Below are 8826 nucleotides of genomic sequence, written 5' to 3'. Positions count from 1 at the left end.
CAACTCTTTGCGACCCTATGGACTATAGCCCACCAGGCTCCTCTGTCCATGGAAATCTCCAGGTGAGAATACTGGAGTGGGTTGCCTTGCCCTTCCCCAGGGTATCTTCCCGACCCAGGGATTGGACCTGAATCTCTTGTGTCTCCTGCATTTTTTTTTTCCATTTATTTTTATTAGTTGGAGGCTAATTACTTTACAATATTGTAGTGGTTTTTGCCATACATTGACATGAATCAGCCATGGATTTACATGTATTACCCATCCCGATCCCCCCTCCCACCTCCCTCTCCACCCAATCCCTCTGGGTCTTCCCAGTGCACCAGGCCCGAGCACTTGTCTCATGCATCCAACCTGGGCTGGTGATCTGTTTCACCCTTGATAGTATACTTGTTTCAATGCTGTTCTCTCTGAACATCCCACCCTCACCTTCTCCCACAGAGTCTAAAAGTCTGTTCTGTACATCTGTGTCTCTTTTTCTGTTTTGCATATAGGGTTATCGTTACCATCTTTCTAAATTCCATATACATGTGTTAGTATACTGTATTGGTCTTTATCTTTCTGGCATACTTCACTCTATATAATGGGCTCCAGTTTCATCCATCTCATTAGAACTGATTCAAATGAATTCTTTTTAATGGCTGAGTAATAGTCCATTGTGTATATATGTACCACAGCTTCCTTATCCATTCATCTGCTGATGGGCATCTAGGTTGCTTCCTTGTCCTGGCTATTATAAACAGTGCTGCGATGAACATTGGGGTGCACGTGTCTCTTTCAGATCTGGTTTCCTCAGTGTGTATGCCCAGGAGTGGGATTGCTGGGTCATATGGCAGTTCTATTTCCAGTTTTTTAAGAAATCTCCACACTGTTCTCCATAGTGGCTGTACTAGTTTGCATTCCCACCAACAGTGTAAGAGGGTTCCCTTTTCTCCACACCCTCTCCAGCATTTATTGCTTGTAGACTTTTGGATAGCAGCCATCCTGACTGGCGTGTAATGGTACCTCATTGTGGTTTTGATTTGCATTTCTCTGATAATGAGTGATGTTGAGCATCTTTTCATGTGTTTGTTAGACATCTGTATGTCTTCTTTGGAGAAATGTCTGTTTAGATCTTTGGCCCATTTTTTTATTGGGTCATTTACTTTTCTGGAATTGAGCTGCAGGAGTTGCTTGTATATTTTTTAGATTAATCCTTTGTCTGTTTCTTCGTTTGCTATTATTTTCTGATCACTAGCACCACCTGGGTAAAACTTAAATTCCATATCAGGGAGTGGTTTCAAGGCTGTCTGTATATGACCTTCCCTATCTCTCTGAGATCATCTCTAACCACTTTCCCCTTTATTTGTTACAAGCTAGCCATACTGGTTTTGTTATTCCCAGAACAGGCCAAGTTCACTCCCACCTCAGGGCCTTTGCACTTGTCATTCATACCGCCTAGAGCATGGTTCACCAGGCTTTCTTAGGAGTCATTCTCTCCTTCAATCTGGTGTATCAAATGCTGTCTTTGTAAAGAGGCCTTCCCTCATCATCACCCCGCCCCATTACTCTATCCACCGCCCCCCCTTGCTTTATTTTTCCTCGTAGCGCGTATTGCTTTCTGTTATTTTATACACTTCTTTATTTGTTGATTGCCTGTCTCCCTCAGGCAGAATGTAAGTTCCATGAGGCAGGGACCTTGTCCTTGTGTTCCAACAGCACCCTCAGCACCCAGTGACAGTGACTGGCACATTAGATGAATTTAATGCATCATTGTTGAGTAACCATGTGAACGTGCCAGACCCACAATGGAAGTTGGTGTCTGTTAAATGAGTGAATAAACCTCACATGTGCTGGGGATATAACAGGAAACAGGCCTCCTGTATGCTCATGGCACTTGGCAGAAAAGGCAGCCAATAAGTACATAATAAAATAGCCCCTGGTGGCTCAGTGGTAAAAGAATCCACATGCCAATGCAGGAGACACAGGTTTGATCCCTGGGTTGGGAAGAGCCCCTGGAATAGGAAATGGCAACCCCATTCCAGTATACCTGTTTGGGAAATTCCATGGACAGAGGAGCCTGGGGGTCTCCTGGAGTCCCAAAAGAGTCAGATTTAGTGACTAAACAATAGCAACAAACAATAAAATACGGAGAGTGCTATGATAGAGGAAGTTCAAGGAGGTAGGAAGACCTGTAATTTAATCTGGTATAGAATTTAACACATTAATGTTATGGTCTTAAGAAACTAACCTCTCCCAGCCCTCGTATCTACCCATATGAAATGGGGATACTAAAAGTATCAGTTGTGCAGCAAGGAAGAAAATAAAAATGTCGGTAAAATGCCTAGCACCTAATATACACTCAGTAAGTTACAGCTATTATTGCTGCTATAAGATATTACTACCTGATATACCTCATAGAACCCCTCAGCATCTTTTTTTTTTTTAATGGAATACTGTTGCTTTTAAATGTTCTGTTAGTTTCTGCCGTACAACACAATGAATCAGCTGTATGTATAATACATCCCTTCCCTCTTGGACCTCCCTCTCACCCACCCCCATCCCACCTATCCTGTGAACCACCTTCCTACATTTGGAAGAGTAGTTTACATTCTGAACTCTGCTCTGCCAAGTTAGAAACCAGAGTCTCTTTTTAGCCTTCCTTGAAGCTCAAAGCCTTTGACTGTGTGGATCACAATAAACTGTGGAAAATTCTGAAAGAGATGGGAATACCAGACCACCTGATCTGCCTCTTGAGAAATCTGTATGCAGGTCAGGAAGCAACAGTTACAAATGGACATAGAACAGACAGGTTCCAAATAGGAAAAGGAGTATGTCAAGGCTGTATATTGTCATCCTGCTTATTCAACTTCTATGCAGAGTACATCATGAGGAATGCTGGGCTGGAAGAAGCACCAGCTGGAATCAAGATTGCCAGGAGAAATATCAATAACCTCAGATTTGCAGATGACACCACCCTTATGGCAAAAAGTGAAGACGAACTAAAAAATCTCTTGATGAAAGTGAATGAGGAGAGTGAAAAGTCTGGCTTAAAGCTCAACATTCAGAAAACTAAGATCATGGCATCCGGTCCCATCACTTCATGGCAAATAGATGGGGAAACAGTGGAAACAGTGGCTGACTTTATTTTTCTGGGCTCCAAAATCACTGCAGATGGTGATTGCAGCCGTGAAATTAAAAGACGCTTACTCCTTGGAAGGAGAGTTATGACCAACCTAGACAGCATATTGAAAAGCAGACATTACTTTGTCAATAAAGGTCCATCTAGTCAAGGCTATGGTTTTTCCAGTGGTCATGTATGGATGAGAGAGTTGGACTATAAAGAAAGCTGAGCACCGAAGAATTGAAGATTTTGAACTGTGGTGTTGAAGAAGACTTTTGAGAGTCCCTTGGACTGCAAGGAGATCCAGCCAGTCCATCCTAAGAGAGATCAGTCCTGGGTGTTCATTGGAAGGACTGATGCTGAAGCTGAAACTCCAATACTTTGGCCACCTGATGCGAAGAGCTGACTCATTTGAAAAGACCCTGATGCTGGGAAAGATTGAGGGCAAGGGGAGAAGGGGATGACAGAAGATGAGATGGTTGGATGGCATCACCAACTCAATGGACATGAGTTTGGGTGAACTCCGGAAATTGGTGATGGACAGGGAGGCCTGGCGTGCTACAGTTCATGGGGTCACAAAGAGTCGGACACGACTGAGCGCCTGAACTGAACTGAAGCTCAAATGTCCATACATAAATCTGTATTTCCCCTAGCAACTTCATGCTCTTTGATTAGGAAGAGAGCAATGTGATGTTGCAGACCTCCCATGGGCTCCATCTTTTAACAAAAAGGTAGCTGGAGTGCCCAGGCTTGGAGTACAGCGTTGGCTGAGTTCTGACGTTCTAGATCTAACATCATCACTGAGGTAGTTGTCCCCAGTCATGAAGGGGTATAAACAGCTAATCTGCAGGGTGTCTGGGTGTTCTTTCTGGCTGAATAGCACCTCATCCTGATTTTTTGCCCCCCACCCCCTGGAGATCTTGTGAGCTCCCTAAGATTCTCGGTAAATTCCTTTGTTACTTAAGCTAGTTAGGGTGGGTTCATGTGGTTGCAGCGAAGGACCCAAGTGATACACAGATCAGCCGAATAATTAAGTGATTGAGGACCCTATGCTGTGCACACCATGTTGGCTTGTACAGGCCAAGGGTATTGGGGAAGGGACCCTCAGGTAACGGGGCATTGTTATCTCAAAGGTAACCTCCTCCATGCAGCCTTTTCTGATGGCAGCTGGAGAAGAGTCTTACTCCATCTTCTGCCTCTCATATGATTGAGGTCACTTATTAGCACTTGTCACAACCACCTGGCCTGAAACATATTATAATCTGTCACATTCTTATCTTCCCTTTCAGTCTGCATTTACTCAGGTTTCACTGAGCACCTATTATGTGCCAAGCATTAAAGACACATCTCACTCCTAAAAATTTTAGAGTTTCTCCAGATACCTAACCTGCAAGCAACAACTAAAAGGCGCTGTGATGTTAGGTCCATAAGGAGTTAGGTTAACCAAATAATGTAACCTCCAAATGCTGAGATCAGACTGACCAAGGTACAAATTTTGGCTCTGACACTAGGTGGTGACTTTTGTTAAACTGCTTAATCTCTTAAGCCTCAATTTCCTCATCTATAAAATAAAGATAATAATGATTAATACATAAGGTGAGCTTCCAAGGTGGCACAGTGGTAAAGAATGTGCCTGCCAATTCAGGAGATGCAAGAGATGCAGATTCGATCCCTGTGTCGGGAAAATCCCTTAGAGTAGGAAGTGACAACCCACGCCAGTATTCCTGCCTGGAAAACCCCCATGGACAGAGGAATCTGGCGGGCTACAGTCCATGGGGTCACAAAGAGTCAGACACGACTGAGTACAGCACATACACACAATACATGAGCTGGTTGTGAAAATTACATAATATATATGATTCCTTATAATGTTCTATAAATGTTATTACATTAACAACAACAAATACATCTGATGATGCCAGGAAATCCTTCACAGAGAGGAAAGGGCTTGTGTTATTACTTAGAGGAAGCTTTCTTAATCAAAGCAGGCAGATACACCTGTTCATTTTGTTTCTTGGTCAACAATTAATCATTTTGAATAAATGGTTTCTTGTAACATCCTGGGATGAGGAGTATCCTGTTTTGGTTCTTGTATTTTGCCAACAGAGAAAAATGTCAGAAGTTAATTAGCTCAGTCAAGTGCATACTAGCTTTGTTGTTTAAACAGAGAATGCATTCTGTGGGAAAAGGATGTACAGTAAGTCTGTATCGAGTACCAGCTCTGCGCACAGCCTGGGGAGGATACAGAAACGCATAACTACTGGGAGATGCCACTGTGCTGAAGGCAGGTGAGGAGACCGAGACACACGATGTAGGGAGAAATGTTACAATGATCATTTCGTCCTGTTGGGCTAGCTAAAGAAATCAAGAGCTCACTGTCAAGAGGGGTGGTCAGAAAAGACATCCTACAGGAGGTGAACTTTAAATCTGGTCTTCAAAAAATGAATAGAATTTAGACAGTGGGTACAGAGTAGTCAACGGGAGAGTTTAAGGAGGAAAACATGATGTGAGCAAAGCTTTGTTAATGATTACACACAGGCCATTCAGGAGACTCAGCAGTCAGATTCTCTTAGCACAGAGCATTCCTAAGTCCCATGGAAGACAAAGATGTGGAGACCCTTGCTTGATTAAGAAGTTTGGGTTTCATCCTACAGACAACCAGTCCCCTTTGTGTGGTTCTGATGAGATGTTAAGAATATATGCAGACTCTAATAATAGGACATGAAAGACAAAATAATGGAATCAGGAATTCAAATCAGAAGTCCTTGCTATCATCCTGACATAAAACTGGTTTTGCTGTGGCATTCAAGGAAACGGATGGATGAGGCAGATAATTTGCCTGAGTAATCACCAGCACTTGGTGATTGTTTAACTACAGGGAGAGATGAACAATCCACACAATACGAGCCGAAGGGGCCCTCACTCTTGCAGTATTTCTGAAAGTGTTTTCTGCAGACCACTTCTAGCGGAATTACTTGGGTGCTTGTTAAAAAATCAGATTCCTGTGCCTTATTTCAACCTACTATATCAGAATAATAGGGACCAAGATCCCCATGAGTATTCATTTTAACCCCAAGTGATTTTTCTTTTATGAAATTCAAACAGTTTAATCATACTTGTACACCAAGGTAGAATATTTTACTAAAACTATCTGCTTGAAAAATAGAAAGAAATTGAATGTATGAACTGATTAGTTCCTCTATCCCTTATACAAATATGTTAAGATGTGTTCATTCTTATTTGTATTTAATATGATGAACCTGTATTATACCAAACCCATTTTTATACTCACATCTTCCCAGTCATCCTTAATGCCTGTTAAAAGATTGAGAGTCATCTGTCTTAGAGATTATTTAACCATCTGATTTTGTTTTGAAGATGTGGAAATAAGTTTAAAGAGGTCAAGTGACTTTCCCAAGGTCACCTGTATTGAGGATGAGATCTTCTAACTCACAGGCCTGACTTGTTCTGCCCTGCTGTTCAAGATTGATATCTGAGGGCTGGGTATTGCATGGAAGGCACTATTTCCTCACTTTCAAAGTGGGGTGGTGGAAAGGCTAAGACATAATGGATGTAGGTGTGGCTGCCTTAGAATTCCAGCAAGCTGATGTCTACCTGTCGTGGCCCAGGGAACCATTCCTTTAGGAAGCTGCTGCTGCTGTCCTGGTCTTCCCACCATGGCCTGACTCTTGGATTCTGAGCACGTGGGTTCATGGGAATATCCATGAGGATGGTCAGATGACTTTCCTCAGGGTAGCCCTGACACATGACCACACAGAGGAGGTTGGTCCACACAGAGGAGGTTGGTCCACACAGACCCTTCTGGCTCTGAGACGGAAAGCAGCATAGGGACTTTTCTTGACATTGTTACCTGAGATAGAGCAAGATTTGGACTCTAGTTAACTATCCTCTTTGAAAAGTCATGTTATTTAGAAGAACATTTACTGAATTTGGAGGGAGAATATGAGCTAAAGTTCTTTTCTAGCTGTGATTTGGGCTAACTTAATTATGATATGAGCTTCCCAGGTGGAACTAGTTGTAAAGAACCCACCTGCCAATGCAGGAGACACAAGAGAGGGAGGTTTGATCCCTGGGTCAGGAAGATCCCCTGGAGGAATAAAAGGCAACCCACTCCAGTACTCTTGCCTGGAGACTCCCATGGACAGAGGAGCCTGGCAAACCACATTCCATAGGGTTGCAAAGAGTTGGACACAACTGAAGCAACTGAGCTCTCACACACACAATTATGATATATTGTTATTGATATTGTTATTGTGAGAATAAGCTATGCTAATCCCCCAGCTTTATAGGTTAAAAAACAACAATGGGAAAGTAGAATCCCTTGTTCAAAGTTATACAACATGTTAACTCTGAATCTCCATTTCCTCAAAATGAGAAAAATAATAGAAGTCTACCTTCTTCACAAAGCTTCTGGGAGTCTTCTCTAAGAACAAATGAGAAAATATTTACGTGAAAATACAGCACAGTATTTTATGTGTGTATCAGGGGCTCTTAAGCTTCTTCTTTCACATGAGTAAGTTCATAGTAGTCATTCTCTCTCTCACACACACACACATGCACAACAATACGATATGATGTACACATATTCACACAAGGTTTATTTAAATGGACTTTGAGGACTTCCCAGGTGGTCCAGCAGTTAAGTCTCCAGGCAGGGATCATGGGTTCAATCCCTGGTCAGGGAACTAGGGATGCTGCAACTAAAGATCCCACATGCCACAATTAAGACACAGCACAGTCAAATAAATATTTATAAATATATTTTAACAAAAAAAGGACTTTGAGAAGAAAATTATTAACTCAAGGTAAAAATGTGTTTATAAGCCCATTTCTGGGCTTACGTTATGGACTCTAGTGTGTGGTTTCCTGGGGTAACACCTCTACCATAACTGGTGAGCAGTGTTCTGAGGTTTCCCACATCCTGCATTCTGATAGGCCTTCACTAGCAACACCTCCTCTGTCCTGTTCTTTCACTGTCCACCTCCCCTTTTCTGGGGACAGGGTGGGGAATCTAGCACAAGTGAGTCGAGTCAGGTTGCCTAAAACAAGGGGAGTCTTAACAGGTATTTGCTCTTGGGGTGCACAGAGAAGGGTCAAAGACTCAGAAGACCAGGGAAGCTTGCCGCTTGGCTATTCTACTTGTAATGGGGTTTTTACATAAATAGCTTGCATTCTTTCAAGGGAAAACAGCAAAAAACATTTTCCCAGCTTCAAAATAGATAAAAGCAGAAAGGGAGAGGAGAGGGATTTTTTTAACTCTAAGAAATAATTTACAACATGAATATCCTAAATATGAGTTACCTAAGAGAAACAAGAACTGTTTAAATTAAAAAGATAAAACATTTCCGCTCACCTTTTGCAATGTCCCCATTATATAATGCAATCAAGCTCTAAGGTCTTACTTCTGTCTCAGCATTTCTCAATCAGATAATCTCAGAGTGCTTGTTAAAGTGCAGATCTGTAGGCTTCAGTCCAAACCAACTGATTTAGAATTACTTGCCAAAATAGGTTAAACAAGTTTCTAATGAGCTTCTCGTGCACCCTGGAGTTTGGAAACCACTGCATGTCCCTTCCAGCACTTAAAATTATTTCCATTTTTTTCCTCAGATAAAATGACCTGTTATTTTGACCTCTTGGATTTTTGTAACCTTTGGGTCACAGTGTCTCCTTACAGGTCACCAAGATCTAGTGTTCACCGTAAGACT

This window comes from Cervus elaphus, chromosome 20 (genome assembly GCF_910594005.1).
Source record: "Cervus elaphus chromosome 20, mCerEla1.1, whole genome shotgun sequence".
Lineage (NCBI taxonomy): Eukaryota > Metazoa > Chordata > Mammalia > Artiodactyla > Cervidae > Cervus > Cervus elaphus.
This window is presented reverse-complemented; position numbering follows the sequence as displayed.